General features: G+C 44.6%; 1 protein-coding gene across 1 annotated transcript in view; it reads right to left on the reverse strand.

The window, feature by feature from the left end:
- The window catches only part of PTCHD4 (patched domain containing 4), a 109,994-nt gene that overhangs the window by 18,808 nt on the left and 73,031 nt on the right, over positions 1-18,155 (reverse strand). The gene's annotated exons all lie outside the window — the stretch shown is intronic.

Here is an 18,155-nt window from a genome sequence, read left to right on the forward strand (position 1 = left end):
GCACTTATAAAACGAGCACGGAACTTGAGCGTAGTTCCGAACACATTCACATACAAGCGGATCTCAATATACATTTCCTTTTGAATCTGGGTATATATACGCTCTGGCTGAATGTTACTTGCTGTATATAGACAGACAGAACATGGCGCAGGACTTGCACAATACATATGTGTAATATACAGTCTCATCAGAATGAATGCACCAAAAAATTTTTACTAAATAAATTAACAACTCATAATACTATAATCATTAATAAAAAATATTTGTAAAGAAAAAAGTTTGAATGATGAACGGATGATGAACGCTAACTGCAAATGCAAGCTGCAAGTTTCAAATCAGAAATCTGAACTAGGGTCAATTGGTGACCGTTTGTGAGGACAGAAACAGTGAAATTCGATTATGAACTGTTTTGAAATTTCCAGGTATCTCTAGTCTTGATGCTTCAACTATTTTGGAAGGGTAAATAAGTGTGTTTTATAGGAGTGCAGGGCCGGACTAGCCATCTGGCACTTCTGGCAAATGCCAGAAGGGCCGATGGCTGGATGGGCCGGCCCGACTCCTCCCGTCTTCCTGGTGGCTGGTTCCTCCCCGGGAACCAGCCACCTCTGTTGAGAGCTGCTCAGCTCCCTCCCCTGTTACAAGCAATCTGGAAAGTTTTTACTGAATGAAAATTCTCAGTAGGTGAGGGGGTCGCGGGGGAGCCGCGATTTTTTTGGGGGGGGGGTGTCGTGGGGGTGCCGCGAGTTGCATGAGTGTGAGAAGGCTAGGGTGGTAGGGGCTGCTGAGAGGTCCAGGGGGGTAGGTGCTGCTGGGAGATGGGCTGAGAGATCCAGGGGGGGTAGGGGCTGCTGGGAGATGGGCTGAGAGATCCAGGGGGGGTAGGGGCTGCTGGGAGAGGGGGTGAGAGAGCCAGGGTGGAGAGACTCGGGGGGGGGGGGGGTAGGGGCTGCTGGGAGTGGGGGTGAGAGATCCGGGGGGGGTAGGGGCTGCTGGGAGAGGGGGTGAGAGAGCCAGGGTGGTAGGGGCTGCTGGGAGAGGGGGTGAGAGAGCCAGGGTGGTACGGGCTGCTGGGAGAGGGGGTGAGAGAGCCAGGGTGGTACGGGCTGCTGGGAGAGGGGGTGAGAGACCCAGGGTGGTAGGGGTTGCTGGCAGAGGGGGTGAGAGACCCAGGGTGGTAGGGGCTGCTGGGAGAGGGGATGAGAGAGCCAAAGGGGAAGGAGGTGCTGGGAGGGGGGGTGAGAGAGGCAGGGGGTAGGGGGTGCTGGGAGAGGGGTGGTGCAGGGGGTTAAGTGAGAGGGACAAAAGAGAAGATGGCGCAGGGGCATAGGTAAAAGAAAGTGTAAAGGGAGAGACATCTTAAGAATGTGAATGTCAGGGATGCAGCTATCATAAAACACAAGTAGTAGTGAAAAATGGGAATGCACAGAGGGGACAAGTGTTAAAAAAAAAATAAAAAAAAATCAAGCCTTCATGCTCCATTCACTTATATTTTCCATACCCCCACTTCTAAATTTCCGCTTCGACCACTGCCCTCTGTTCCTGCTCCCGACTGCCTGTGTGAGTTGACAGCTGCGGATCCCTCCTCGCCCAGCGTGCCAAGTAGGAGAAAATAACTCAGAATACCATAATCAGGTAAGTTCATATATTTTCTCGTGTGCAATGTGTTTTTAACCATCCTTTCATGAACTGGGGGCACTACTGTGTATCCAATGACATTTAAAACACTATGTATTGTTCATTATTGCGCTGTAATATTTCTTGCATATCTATCTGTACAGAGATTTTTAATTAGGAGGAAAAAACATTGCTTGTCATAAATTTTATCTGTGATTGTGTCAATATATCTATTTTTGTTTGCATTGTAAATGGTGTATTAAGCTGCTCCTGGGATTCACACTCTCAGTATCTGAAATGCTGTACCAATTTTTATTTGAGAATGAGATTTTGTCTGGGCACTACTAATGATTTGGGGGCACTACTATGGCATAATGTTATTTGGGGACACTATTGTGGCATAATATGGCCTTGGGGCACTACAATGTGGCATAATATGAACTGGGCGCACTACGGTGTGGCATAATATGAACTTCTGCCAAAGGCAAGTCTTTCATTGTTGAATATGATGGGAGCCCAAAGAAGTTGCTGTATCGTGGCCCAAAATTCCTCTTGTCGGCCCTGCCTGTGAGTCAAGGGGGTAGACGTCTCCAGGTAAATAATCTAAATATTTCCTATCTGTTTTCCATCAAACTGATGGATCACAACCAATTATCTCTCACCCACCTCCAATATCGCCCTTAATTTATATACTGTGTTATTTAAAATGAATAGAAAAGATGCATATCCAGTTACTAGAAAAAGTTAGTAAAAAAAATATTTTATTTTCTCTGACATTTTGCTGTAGATTGAAATACTTTTAATGCGGCCATGTGGGTTCAAATGATCATTCAATAGTTATGTTTTTTTTAGATATATGTTAGAGTTTTATTTCATGTGGAATGATTCATGAAAATTCTGCCATTACTATTTAATTGAGGGAAAAGGGTACCTGTTACCTATGTGTGTAAGTATTCTGTTGTTGCTATTTTGTGGGAGATTTGAAAAAAGCAAAACATTGGTTTCCTACAGTGGCGCCTGTATAATTGGTGGTATTGCTGTAGTATGGGGTGGCGTGGTGGCGGCAATGTTGTAGTGTGTTTGGGGCTTAGTATTGTTAATAAGTAGGAGAGGGTATTGCTGTAATGTGGGGGTGATGCTGGTTGCTGTAATGTGTGGGTGATGCTGGTTGCTGTAATGTGGGGGGTGATGCCAGTTGCTGTAATGTGGGGGTGATGCTGGTTGCTGTAATGTGGGGGGTGATGCCGGTTGCTGTAATGTGGGGGGTGATGCCGGTTGCTGTAATGTGGGGGTGATGCCGGTTGCAGTAATGTGGGGGGTGATGCTGGATGCTGTAATGTGGGGGGTGATGCTGGTTGCTGTAATGTGGGGGGTGATGCTGGATGCTGTAATGTAGGGGGTGATGCTGGTTGCTGTAATGTGGGGGTGATGCCGGTTGCTGTAATGTGGGGTGTGATGCTGGATGCTGTAATGTGGGGGGTGATGCCGGTTGCTGTAATGTGGGGGTGATGCCGGTTGCTGTAATGTGGGGGGTGATGCCGGTTGCTGTAATGTGGGGGTGATGCTGGTTGCTGTAATGTGGGAGGTGATGGCGGTTGCTGTAATGTGGGGGGTGATGCTGGATGCTGTAATGTGGGGGTGATGCTGGTTGCTGTAATGTGGGGGGTGATGCTGGATGCTGTAATGTGAGGGGTGATGCCGGTTGCTGTAATGTGGGGGTGATGCCGGTTGCTGTAATGTGGGGGGTGATGCTGGATGCTGTAATGTGGGGGGTGATGCCGGTTGCTGTAATGTGGGGGGTGATGCCGGTTGCTGTAATGTGGGGGGTGATGCCGGTTGCTGTATTGTGGGGGGTGATGCCGGTTGCTGTAATGTGGGGGTGATGCTGGTTGCTGTAATGTGGGAGGTGATGCCGGTTGCTGTAATGTGGGGGGTGATGCTGGATGCTGTAATGTGGGGGTGATGCCGGTTGCTGTAATGTGGGGGGTGATGCCGGTTGCTGTAATGTGGGGGGTGATGCCGGTTGCTGTAATGTGGGGGTGATGCCGGTTGCAGTAATGTGGGGGGTGATGCTGGATGCTGTAATGTGGGGGGTGATGCTGGTTGCTGTAATGTGGGGGGTGATGCTGGATGCTGTAATGTAGGGGGTGATGCTGGTTGCTGTAATGTGGGGGTGATGCCGGTTGCTGTAATGTGGGGTGTGATGCTGGATGCTGTAATGTGGGGGGTGATGCCGGTTGCTGTAATGTGGGGGTGATGCCGGTTGCTGTAATGTGGGGGGTGATGCCGGTTGCTGTAATGTGGGGGTGATGCTGGTTGCTGTAATGTGGGAGGTGATGGCGGTTGCTGTAATGTGGGGGGTGATGCTGGATGCTGTAATGTGGGGGTGATGCTGGTTGCTGTAATGTGGGGGGTGATGCTGGATGCTGTAATGTGAGGGGTGATGCCGGTTGCTGTAATGTGGGGGTGATGCCGGTTGCTGTAATGTGGGGGGTGATGCTGGATGCTGTAATGTGGGGGGTGATGCCGGTTGCTGTAATGTGGGGGGTGATGCCGGTTGCTGTAATGTGGGGGGTGATGCCGGTTGCTGTATTGTGGGGGGTGATGCCGGTTGCTGTAATGTGGGGGTGATGCTGGTTGCTGTAATGTGGGAGGTGATGCCGGTTGCTGTAATGTGGGGGGTGATGCTGGATGCTGTAATGTGGGGGTGATGCCGGTTGCTGTAATGTGGGGGGTGATGCCGGTTGCTGTAATGTGGGGGGTGATGCCGGTTGCTGTAATGTGGGGGGTGATGCTGGTTGCTGTAATGTGGGGGGTGATGCTGGTTGCTGTAATGTGGGGGGTGATGCTGGTTGCTGTAATGTGGGGGGTGATGCTGGATGCTGTAATGTGGGGGGTGATGCCGGTTGCTGTAATGTGGGGAGTGATGCTGGACGCTGTAATGTGGGGGGTGATGCCGGTTGCTGTAATGTGGGGGTGATGCCGGTTGCTGTAATGTGGGGGGTGATGCTGGATGCTGTAATGTGGGGGGTGATGCCGGTTGCTGTAATGTGGGGGGTGATGCTGGTTGCTGTAATGTGGGGGGTGATGCCGGTTGCTGTAATGTGGGGGGTGATGCTGGTTGCTGTAATGTGGGGGGTGATGCTGGTTGCTGTAATGTGGGGGGTGATGCTGGTTGCTGTAATGTGGGGGGTGATGCTGGTTGCTGTAATGTGGGGGGTGATGCTGGATGCTGTAATGTGGGGGGTGATGCCGGTTGCTGTAATGTGGGGGTGATGCCGGTTGCTGTAATGTGGGGGTGATGCCGGTTGCTGTAATGTGGGGGTGATTGATGTAGTATGAGTGTGTGTGGTGGGTTATTTATTGCTGTAATTTGGGCACTAATAATGTATTGTCATGGTATTTATTGATGTATTGGGGTGCTAACAATGTAATGTTGAGGGTTATTAGGAGAAATAATTCCCCCCCCACACACACACACTCATACTACATCATGTTGTACTGCGCCAGCATCAGTGTGCAACAATATAGTGCATGAAGCCCACAACACGTGGGCCTGTGTGCTATAAATGCCAGGGCTGATTTTTAGTCCCAGTCCGGCCCTGTAGGAGTGTGTTTCTGAATTTCGTTAGGAGCAGATGGAGGGCTTTGAATTAAATCATTTTTGGGATCACTGATCCTTGTGATGAAATGAGTGACTTGTGTACATGTTTATTCCTGCAATTTGTGATTACCTCTCTAAGTGATTTACTTATAAATTGATGAGACTTCACAGTTGAGCAAGCCTTGAACAACAGCAATATCAAGCAAAAATCTTCATCTGCTACATCCAGAACCTGCTTTCATCATCATCATCATCATCATCATCATTTATTTATATAGCGCCACCAAATTCCGTAGCGCTTTACATTTACAATTGCTTTCACCATCGTATCGCCCTGGATTAAGCAAATTGTTGATTTTATGTCTCACTACATCCTTTTGATTATTTCACCTGCTCCCTTTCCACTTATGCACAACCCCTATCGAAATCCACTTTGCTTAACAAACTTTCTTTCTATACTTCTATGACATTATCCTTATAATTCAAGTCTCCCCCTCCGCATAACCCCACTTTATCTACATTGCCTCTTCACTGCTATACTCCCTACCAAATAACATTTCTTTCCTAAAATTATAAAAACACAGAAATCCAAAAAAATAACCCAATTTTGGTGCTCAAATCAATCAGTTTAATACTAACAGCAGCTGTTGATGGAGACTGCGGGCTCCTCTAAGAATAAAAAAAAAAACCAATACCAAACAAAACAACGATGTTGGAATCACTGATAAATCAATCAGTGGAGGAAAATAAAAAAAAAAAATCTTCGAAAATGCAAATAAACCACCACCCCCCTCCATACACAAAACTAAAAACACATTGCACATCTGAGAATTGGTATGACATTAACATTTAATATGCAAAAGAAAATGAAAAATTCAATATTGTGGACCACATTACATATAATATCGTTCTTTATCATAAATCAATAATCAAATGATTAAATCACTTATGAAATTAAAAAGAAAATCATAAATAGAGATGGGCGGGCTCGGTTCCTCGAGAACCGAACCCGCCCGAACTTCAGGTATCCGAGTACCGAGCCGAGCTGGCTAGGTACTCTGGCGCCAATTCAGAATCCAAATCGAGGCAAAACATCATCGTAACGTCGTCGGATCTCGGAGCTCGGTTCTAGCGATATTTGAAATCCATAAATACCCGCATCCACAGCAATCCATCGCCATTTGACAGAGGGAGAGAGAAGGGTTAGGTCATAGGCAGCATTAGAGCACGGACAGAGCAATTATTCTAGCAATTATTCTAGCAATTGTTCTTGCAATTGTTCTAGCAATTGTTCTAGCAGGAAGAGAGGAGGATAGAGGAGGCATTTTTGCAATCATTACCAACTGTTTTGGTTGTCATATTCCCTCTTTCAGAAACTATTTTCTGGCTGCAGAAATAGAAATATACCAGCAGTATAAAGTTTGGATTTTGCACTACAAGTTCTTTGGGGTGTCCCATATTCCCCAGTGTGAAACAACAATTTTTCTGGTGTTGAAAGTATTATCTAGCAGCACTATTTATTTAATATTTTGCACTACAAGTGCTTTGGGCTCATTAAAATGGATTCAAAGAAGTCCACATATGAGCAGGATCAGCAAGCAGGTGATAGCACCAGTCCTGATGGTATTCTTCCCTGTACGTCATCTGGTAAAACCTATGTAAAAGTACATAGTCTTTTTAAATCAGGGGAAAAAAAACACACAATTTTTTTTACCATGTTGAAGCAAAAAAAAACTGTAACTGAGGAGAAGTTAAGTGCCGATAAAAAAAAAAATTGGCAACATGCCATTCTACACACGCAGTGGCAAAAAAAGAATGAGGCCTTCGCCTTTCTCTATTACTGCGAGATCTAAAAATGGTAATGAGCCTTCTTCTTGTAAGGTCACTCGTGACCAAGCAAGACCAAGTAATTTGGAGTCCAAAAGTGGTGCACATCTATTGTTACGTGTGAAAGCCGAGCTGCAAGAAAACAGTAAGGCATTAGAGGAAAATGTATGCTCAGAATCATAAATGACACCAATCCCTGTGGAGAGTCCATCCACCAGTGGTATGTGCAATTGTGAGCATTATGTTAGTGTACCCATAAAGAAGGGCCCTTTCAGAATTTCTGCTGATGTGTGCCTGTACAGACCGAGTGTACCCAGTGATACACCAATTGAGGATGTCACTTTGGAAGAAGAGGATGAGGGGGGAGATTTGTGTAGGCGACGAGGGCGCTAATGAGGATGTTGATGAGGATAAGGTTGTTTGTGTAAGTCCTGCACCAGTGGCAGCAGTTCTGGCACGTGACAAGAAAAAGGCCATTGTCATGCCTGGGCATAAAACAAAAAAATCCACTTCTTATGTGTGGAATTATTTCTACCCAAGTCCTGACAACAGTTGTATAGCCATTTGTAGTGTATGTCAAGCCACAGTCAGTTGAGGGAGGGACCTTAACCATCTTGGAACCTCATCCATGTTATGCCATTTGACGAGAGTTCATGGAAAGATGTTGGGAAAAGCTGAAAGTCCTTCCAAAAAAATTACAAGCACTCCATCATCAGCTAGGACCCTTCTGTCACCTACATCCAGATGGCTGCAATCTACACCCACAACACCATCCTCATCAATATCCTCAGTAGTGCTCGGAGTTAGCCCTGCATCCCACTTAGTAAGGCTGGAGGACTCCTGCACTATAATTGATTCCTCTGCAGAAATCGTTAGTCCCACTGCTGCTGCTGTTGCTGCTGCTGGGGGTGAATCTTAATCCCAGAAGAAGGCTAAGAAAAAGAGCGATCCTACATTACAACAATTAACTGTGAAACAATCATTTGCTAGGGGAAGCAAATATAACAGAGTCACCCAGTCGCAAAGGGAATCACTGACGCCATGACTACTATGTTAGTGTTAGATCTGCGTCTACAATAAATGCAGCTGGTTTTTCACAGTTAATTGAGGTTTTGTGTCTGTGTTACAAAATTCCATCGTGACACCATTTTTCCCGTAAAGCTATTCCAAAACTATACCAATAAGTGTGTAAAAATGTAGTGATTGTGCTGAAAAATGCCATTCTGCCCACTGTCCAATTAACCACAGATATGTGGACAAGTGGAAGTGGCCAAACCAAAGGCTATATGACTGTGACAGCCCACTGGGTTGGTCATTCGCCTTCACCAGCAGGAACAGCAGCAGCATGTACACCACTACGTAACATTTGTCACAGGCAGGCCACTCTTTGTATCACCGGCTTCACTAACAGGCATACAGCAGATAATTTGTTAGGCAAACTAAGAGATGTGATTGATACATGGCTTATACCACTTGGACTCTCCCCAGGATATTTCATTTCCGATAATGCCAACAATATTGTGCGAGCATTACAGCTGGGTGATTTCCAACATATTCCCTGTTTTGCTCACACCATAAACTTGCTGGTGCAGAGCTTCCTAAGAAATAACCATGAGGTGCAGGAGATGCTTTCGGTGGCCCGTAAAATTTCGGGGCATTTCAGGCATTCTGCCACAACATGTAGGAGATTGCAGAAGCTCCAAGAACAGTTTAACTTGCCCTGCCACCAACTTAAGCAAGAGGTGTTAACTAGGTGAAATTCCGCCCTGTATATGCTTCAGAAGATGGAGGAACAGCACAAAGCCATCCAAGCATATTGCACAAGCCATAACATTGGGAAAGGAGGGGGGATGTATTTCACTCTTGCACAGTGGGGGATCCTTTCTGTGCTGTGCAAGGTCTTGAAACCATTTGAAGTTGTGATGTGTGAAGTGAGTGCAGACTCTGCTAGCTTGAGCCAAGTAATTCCCTTAATTCGACTATTGGAAAAGCAGCTTGAGAAACTGAAGGAGGAAATGTAAGAAAGCAATTCCGCAAAGTATGTTGGCCTTGTAGATCAAGTACTTAGTTCGCTTCGCAATGATCCTTGAGTAATTAAAATCTTGAACTCGGATCACTACATTTTTGCCACTGTGCTTGATCCAAGGTTTTAGACCTACATTGATTCTTTGCTTCAAAATGAGTGAGATGTGAACCCTTGCAAGGAGCTATTGGTCAGCAAGTTGTCCGCTGAACTGGGCCTTGGATTGTCCTTCAGTTTCTCAAGCAGCGGCTGCTCGGAAAAAATGAAACTTTCAAAAGCAAAACAGGGATGACGTAGGGGGCAGACCACTACAGTTTAACATCTGGGGGTAAATGTATGAACGTGCGGGTTCTTCAACACCTGCGTGTTCAGCGTGTTCGGCGATTAAATTTCAAGCGGCGCTGCATTGTAAAGGGAAACTTCCCTTTACAATGCAGCGCCGCTTGAAATTTAATCGCTGAACACGCGGGTGTTGAAGAACCCACACGTTCATACATTTACCCCCTGGGCTGGTTTGAAAGATTTTTCAAAAAAATGTGTGACCTTGCCCATAACTCCATCCAATCCGAGCATTAACATGCAAAGGATGGTGGAGGATTATTTTAAAGAGTTAATTAATATGGAAATGTCAGACAGTCACTTTCCTTACTGGGAAGAAAAACAGGCTATTTGGAAACCCATGTACAAACTTGCTTTTCAATACCTAAGCTGCCCACCCTCCAGTGTGTACTCTGAAAGAGTATTTAGACGGGAACCTAGTCCGTGATCAACGTAGAAGGTTACTTCCAAAAAATGTGGAGAAGAAGATGTTCATAAAAATGAACTACATCTTCCACGAGGAAGGCCTTTACCATCAAAGACATCCAAGCACTGACTGTTCTCTAATGGCAGATTCAAGCGTATATGAATTGATAGTCTGTGATGATCATGTACACACTGATGAGGGTGAGGATGATGCTGAAGATGATGACGACAACATCTTTTTAAAACTTTCTATATAAGTGTAGGGTGTAATCTACCCCCAAATTGGAAAGGGACTTGGGGCATTTCTATATCACGTACAGTCTTGAAAGGCTGCTGTTTTGTCAATTTCACGATAAGGGTAGGATGTCATACACAGACAGACACCAAACTGCCTTTGACCATTTCTATTTATATTGTACAGTCTATACCGGCTGAATTTTTTTCTATTTTACTACAAGTGAAGAGGGGGTCTGATACAGACAGAAATCAAACTGCCTTTGTCCATTTCTATTTATATTGTACAGTCTATACCAACTGAATTTTTTTTGATTTTATTACAAGTGGAGGGAGAGGGGGGATTAACACAGACTGACACCAAATTGCCTTTGTCCATTTTTTATTTAACGTACAGTCTATGCAAGCTGATTTTTTTCTATTTTACTACAAGTGGAGGGGGGGGGGAAGTCTGATGCAGACAGATACCAAACTGCCATTGTCCATTTCTATTTATATTGTACAGTCTATACCTGCTGACTTTTTTCTATTTAACTACAATTGAAGGGTGTAATATACAGACAGATACCAAACTGTCTTTGTCCTTTTCTATTTTATTGTTCAGTCTATGCAGGCCGCTTTTTTCTATTTTACTACAAGTGTGGGGGGGGGGGCTGATGCAGACAGAAACCAAACTGCCTTTGTCCATTTCTATTTATATTCTACAGTCTATACTGGCTGAATTTTTTCTATTTAACTACAAGTGGAGGTGGGGGGGGGGGGGGGTGGGTTTCTAACACAGACTGACACCAAACTGCCTTCGTCCATTTCTATTTAACGTACAGTCAATGCAGGCTGATTTTTTTCTATTTAACTACAAGTGTAGGGTGTAATATACACCCAAAGACGATGGCTATATTGCCAATAGTCAAAGATGGAGAGGAAGACAACCAGGCGTGTCTGTATAATTTGCAGGCAAGTGTTAGAATTAAGGACGGCCTACCAGGGATTAAACTGTATTTTTCTTAATTTGCACTACTAGAGCCAAACAGAAAAGATGATTTGGGTATTTCTATTGACTAACTTATCCAAGAAACAGGTGGAGCACTGAGTTAGGTTATTTTAAATTGCAAAACAAAACCAAAACCAAAACACGCAAGGGCGGTTTTGCCAAAACAAAAACATGAAGGTAATCCAGATCCAAAACCAAAACACGGGGGTCAGTGACCATCTCTAATCATAACCATAGCAATTAAAAATATATATAAAAATTAATATACTGCAGAAGCACCATAATTCTTAGGTGGGACCCAAATTATTAGGAACCTCAACTATGCAACTCATTGGTCTTTGCTCATAGGTTTGTTTGTCATGAGACATAAGATCTTAAACACACAGTCACCGAATAATCAATATTAATAACATAGTTTATACAATAGGAATCTAATCCACTTCATAACATCAAATACTATAGGGCCTCACCAGCCATTCGGCACTCACACTTTAGAATGAAACCTATGTGTGATAAAAGTTTAAAACTCTTTAATTGGCATTGAGCATTTGGAAATTAAAAATCCTCGTGCGTTTCTTTGTAACCCATTGCTGCTAAGGCATGTTGTCAGTAAATATGATGTGGTGGGGATTGTAGTACTCCAACGTCCTCTGAGACAGTATCAGGCATGACATGCTTAGATGCCTCAGCACAGTACCACGAGTCCCTGTAAACAATTTTAAACCGTTGGCAGCTGTGGAATATTAAACAGGGACCTCCGCGCTAATGAACCACGCACAAGTAGATGTGGAGTAAACTTTTCGCTCAGAGGCACTCACTAGCTTTTTCTTATTACTCAATCTTCACACTGTCTTATTAAAGTCTTTTATCCTTTTTGTACCTGTTGCACATTCTTAATTTTAAATAACTGTTGTGTCTGTAAGTTGTTTTTATAAACACAGATAAAAGAGTGTTGCCCTGAATAAGACCATAAATTCCATTTTTATGGTCGCTCTGGTGTTGTCTTTGTGAGCTAAGTAAATGTCTTTAGGCCCAAATAATACTGCAGATGCCGGCTCCCTGCACATGAATAGATAAAACATCTATGTGCTTTATAGGTTTCTGTTTGTTATTCTTTATTGCTATGCACCACACACAGTAGATTATACTATGCTACAATCCAAAAATAAACTGGTTTTAGTGCTCAAATTAACAAGTCTAATATTTGCAGGACTGTTGGCTCCTTCAATAATACAAAACAAACAAGGATGTTTGGGATCACTGATAATTCAATCAGTAGCAGAAAATAATAATAAAAATATTCAGGGATTTAAAAAAAAACCCCACAAAACTAAAAACATATCGCGCATCTGAGAGTTGGTATGACATTAAAATTTAATTTGCAAAAAAAAAATTCTAAACATACAATATTGTGGACCACACTACATATAACACCACCAATTATCAATACTTCTACAACATGAACATACCGCAGAAGCACCATAATTTTTGTGCACTAGTGCACAAGTCCTAATTATGCAACTTGATGGTCTTTGATCATAAGTTTGTTTGTCATGAAACATAAGATCTCAAACACACACAGTTCCAGAATAATCAATCCTAATAGTGTAGTTTATCCAATAGGAATCTAATCCTCTTCATAACATGAAATCCTCTTACAGAGCCATTCAGCTCTTACCCTTTAGACTCTTGTTTCAGGTAGAGATGAGCGGGCTCAGATTGCGCTAATCCGAGCCCACCCGAACAGTGTGGATCCAACAGGATCCAAGCACTGTTCGGGTATTTCCGGCGCCCAAAAAAAATTAAAGTGAGGCTCTGACGTCCAAGTCTCACGTCGGATCTCGCGAGACTCGGATTGCATAAATTCCCCGCTCGCGGCCGCCATCTTCAGTCGGGCTCCGATCATTGAAGAGGGAGGTTGTAGTTTTAGTGGTGCTCCGTCCTGTGTCCTGTGTCCTGTCACTCTGTCCTGCTTAATATCCAGTGGTTACTTGGTCCTGTGCTCTGTCCTGCTGATCAGTCCAGTGGTGCTTTGTCCAGTGCTCTGTCCTGCTGAGTCCAGTGGTGCTGTGTCCGGTGCTCTGTCCTGCTGAGTCCAGTGGTGCTGTGTCCTGTGCTCTGTTCTGCTAAGGCCATTGTTGTTTTAAAATTATTAAAAAGTTATAAAAAAAATACAAAAAAAATAAAAAAAAAATTATACAAAAAAAATATACAAAAATTCTAAAAAAAGTATAAAAAAAATTCTACTGCAATATATAAAAATACGTTCACTGTTCCTGCAGTCAAGAAATATTAGTACTGCAATATATAAAAATACGTTCACGGTTCCTGCAGTCAAAAACTATTAGCACTGCAATATAAAAATACGTTCACTGTTCCTGCAGTCAAAAAAATTAGTACTGCAATATATAAAAATACGTTCACTGTTCCTGCAGGCCAGAAATATTAGTACCAGAGATTAAACTATACTGGAGTACAAAAATTTGGAGGATACAGTAGGGAAAGATCAAGAACCACTTCCTCCTAATGCTGAAGCTGCTGCCACTAGTCATGACATAGACGATGAAATGCCATCAACGTCGTCTGCCAAGGCCGATGCCCAATCTCCTAGTACAGGGCATGTAAAATCCAAAAAGCCAAAGTTCACTAAAATTAGCAAAAAAAGAAAATTGAAATCATCTGAGGAGAAACGTAAACTTGCCAATATGCCATTTATGACACGGAGTGGCAAGGAACGACTTAGGCCCTGGCCCGTGTTCATGACTAGTGGTTCAGCTTCACCCAAGGATCTAAGCCCTCCTCCTCCCCCCCCTCTAAAAAATTTAAGAGAGTTAAGCTGTCATCAACAACACAGCAAACAACTCTGCCTTCTAAAGAGATGGCATCACAAATCCCCAAGGCGAGTCCAAGGGTGTTGGTGGTTGTGAAGCCTGACCTTCCCATCACTGTACGGGAAGAGGTGGCTCCTTCCACCATTTGCAGCACGCCCTCTGCATATGCTGGAAGGATCACCCACAGTCCAGTTACAGATTTGGCTAATGAAGGTGTCAATGTTGTACACCGGGAGGAGGATATTGATGTAGCTGGCGCTGAGGAGGAACTTGACGAGGAGGATGCTGATGTGGTTATCTTAAATGAGGCACCAGGGGGGGAAACAGTTGTTGTCCATGGCATGAAAAAGCCCATCGTCATGCCTGGCCAGAAGACCAAAAAATCCACCTCTTCGGTCTGGAGTTATTTTTATCCCAATCTGGACAACAAATGTATGGCCATATGTAGCTTATGTAAAGCTCAAATAAGCAGGGGTATGGATCTTGGCCACCTAGGGACATCCTCCCTTATACGTCACCTGAAGAACCTTCATAATTCAGTGTTTAGTTCAGGACCTGTGGCTAGGACCGTCAGCAGTCCAGGGACACCTAAATCCCTTGGTCCTGTTGTATACACACCAGCAACACCCTCCTCGTCAACTTCCTCCACGATCTCCATCAGAGATAGTCCTGCAGGCCATGTCACCGGCATGACTGAGTCCTCTTCAATCCGGGATTCTTCTGGAGGATCCTGCAGCGGTACGCCTACTACTGCCGCTGCTGCTGTTGCTGCTGGTAGTCGGTCATCTTCCCAGAGGGGAAGTCGTAAGAACGCTACGTCTTTCACCAAACAGTTGACCGTACAACAGTCATTTGCCATGAGCACGAAGTACGACAGTAGTCATCCTATTGCAAAGCGGATAACTGCGGCCGTAACAGCTATGTTGGTGTTAGACGTGCGTCCGGTATCCGCCATCAGTGCAGTTAGTGGAGTTAGACGGTTGATGGAGGTATTGTGTTTCCGGCACCAAATCCCGTAGAGATTCCACTTCACTAGGCAGGCGATACCTGGGATGTACAGAGAAGTACGAAAAAGTGTCCTCAGTGCTCTGAAAAATGCGGTTGTACCCACTGTCCACTTAACCACGGACATGTGGACAAGTGGTTCAGGGCAAACTAAGGACTATATGACTGTGACAGCCCACTGGGTAGATGCATCGCCTTCCACAGCAACAGCAGCAGCTGCATCAGTAGCAGCATCTCCACAACGGCTGCTCATTTCAAGTCAGGCAACATTGTGTATCACCGGTTTTAATAAGAGGCACAACGCTGACAACCTCTTAGAGAAACTGAGGGAAATAATCTCGCAGTGGCTTACCCCACTTAGACTCTCCTGGGGATTTGTCGTGTCAGACAACGCCAGTAACATTGTGCGGGCATTACATATGGGCAATTTCCATCACGTCCCATGTTTTGCCCACACAATAAATTTGGTGGTGGAGCATTACCTGAAGAGAAGAGTGACAGGGGTGTGCAGGAGATGCTTGCGGTGGCCCGGAAAATTGCTGGACACTTTCGGCATTCTGCCAGTGTATACCGCAGACTCGAGCAACATCAAAAAAGGCTGAACCTGCCCTGCCATCACCTCAAACATGAGGTTGTGACGCGCTGAAACTCCACCCTCTATATGCTGCAGAGGATGGAGGAGCAGCAAAAGGCCATTCAAGCCTACACAGCCACCTACGACATAGGCAAAGGAGTGGGGATGCGCCTGAGTCAAGCACAGTGGAGACTGATTTCCGTGTTGTGCAAGGTTCTCCAGCCGTTTGAACTTGCCACACGAGAAGTCAGTACCGACACTGCCAGCTTGAGTCAGGTGATTCCCCTGATCAGGCTGTTGCAGAAGCAGCTGGAGAAAGTGAGGGAGGAGCTGGTAAACCATTGCGATTCCACAAAGCATGTAGCTCTTGTGGATGAAGCCCTTAGTACGCTTTGCCAGGATCCGAGGGTGGTCACTCTTTTAAAATCAGAGGAATATATTCTGGCCACCGTGCTCGATCCTCGGTTTAAAGCGTATGTTGTGTCTCTGTTTCCGGCGGACACAAGTCTACAGCGGTGCAAAGACCTGCTGGTCAGGACATGCCAACAGCTCCTCCTTCATTTTCTTCCATACCTGTGGCTGCGAGGTAAAAGCTGAGTTTTCCTAAACGACCCGCTGGCGGGGATGCTGAGAACATCTGGTCCGGACTGAAGGACCTGCCATCCATTGCAGACATGTCTACTGTCGCTGCGTTGGATGCTGTCACCATTGAAAAAATGGTGGAGGATTACTTTGCTGACACCATCCAGCTCTGACCTCTAGAGACTACAGAGGGACCTGTGATTGTGGAGTCCAGCGGGGGCGAATTGATAATGTGTGAGGATGAGGAAGTACACACTGAAGGGGGCGAGAAATCAGAGGATGAGGATGAGGACGACATCTTGCCTCCGTAGAGCCAGTTTAGTTTGTACAGGGAGAGATGAATTGCTTTTTTTGGTGTGGGGGCCCAAACAAACCAATCATTTCAGCCACAGTAGTTTTGTAGGCCCTGTCGCTGAAATGATTGGTTTGTTAAAGTGTGCATGTCCTATTTCAACAACATAAGGGTGGGTGGGAGGGCCCAAGGACAATTCCATCTTGCACCTCTTTTTTTTCTTTGCCAGCTCGTTTTGTGGGGGTCCAAACAAAGCAATCATTTCAGCCACAGTTTTGTAGGCCCTATCGCTGAAATGATTGGTTTGTTAAAGTGCGCATGTCCTATTTCAACAACATCAGGGTGGGTGGGAGGGCCCAAGGACAATTCCAGCTTGCACCTGTTTTTTGGCCATTATGTGCTCTTTGGGGCCTAGTTTTTCAAACTGCCATCCTGTCTACCACTGCAGTGCCATTCCTAGATGGGCCACGTGATTGTGCCGCCCACATGTGTCGCTTACCTTAGACATCCAGCTACCTCGGTGCAACCTTTTGGACTAAAAACAATATTGTGAGGTGTGAGGTGTTCAGAATAGACTGGAAATTAGTGGAAATGAATGTTATTGAGGTTAATAATAGTGTAGGAGTGAAAAAAACCCAAAAATATGGATTTTAGCACTTTTTATGCTTTTTTAAAAACAAATCAGAACCCAAAACCCAAAATTAAGAACCAAAACCTTTCGTGGGGTGTTTTGGCAAGACAAATCAGAACCCAAAACCTCAAGCTAATCACAACCCAAAACCCAAAACACCAAAAGTGGCCGATGCACACCCTTAGTTTCAGGTAATGAAATCTATGTGTTCTAAAAGTCTTTAAGTGGCATCCAACATTGTTGGAAATTAAAAATCCTTACGGCTTTCTTTGTAACCCTTTTTGTCATCTCTTTTCTGAGCCTAATTTGGTGTTTTTTTTCAATTTACCTTTTTCAAGTACTGTGGAGGAGCAGGATTGTGGCTAGAATCTGATTGGCTGCTATGGGCAACATCTCCAGTGTTCCGTTTACCAGTGTTCCGTTTTAGAAGCTTTGAGAAATCTAGCCAAGATTGCTCTAGTTATTACGGGGAGAAAAATGAAGGTTTTCACCAGAGCTAGGGTTTCCCCCTTGCTATCAAAGATATAGTTTATATCAGGTTTTTCATGTTTGCATAGGGAAGTCTATTTAACAAGGATGGTGGCACTACAAGTAACACTGCTGTCCTCCCTTCTCGAGATAGCAGTAACAGCAGATCTTTACTGCAAAAAATGCTTTCATATTTAAATAAAGCAATTTTTATTGGAATATATTAAAATTAATACAGTTTTCCCTGCTATTTTCTATTATGCAGAAACCCCCCCCCCCCCTCCGCTAACTAAGTGCCCACCATAGCGGCACTGTACTACACAGCAGCCGCGGCGCTGTCAAAGAAGCGTCCTCGGTGGTGCTGTATTGTAAACTCCCCCCCTGACAATCCTGCGTGCGCCCCTGTTATGCTCTCTCTATTTTTGTTTTCTATTTTTAATTTTTATTGGAAGTGGTGGAAGTCCTGGCTTCAAGTTCCATTGCGAATATATAAACCGCCATGCGTGCATGCTTCCAACCTGGCCTGGTGAAGTGTTCGCCCATGCCACTACCATACAGTATCACGGGGGAGCTGAGTATCACTCAGATGCCCTGGTGAAATTGTAATAGTAAATTGTGGTGTATGAATATTTTCCATCACTGCGATATGTAGCAATAGAAAATCTTCGATAATTTGCTGCATGATGATAAATAAGGGCCTATCTACCAGAACAAATGATAATTACAGCTAAGTGT

This window comes from Mixophyes fleayi, chromosome 3, assembly GCF_038048845.1.
Source record: "Mixophyes fleayi isolate aMixFle1 chromosome 3, aMixFle1.hap1, whole genome shotgun sequence".
In the NCBI taxonomy this organism is placed as follows: Eukaryota; Metazoa; Chordata; class Amphibia; order Anura; family Limnodynastidae; genus Mixophyes; species Mixophyes fleayi.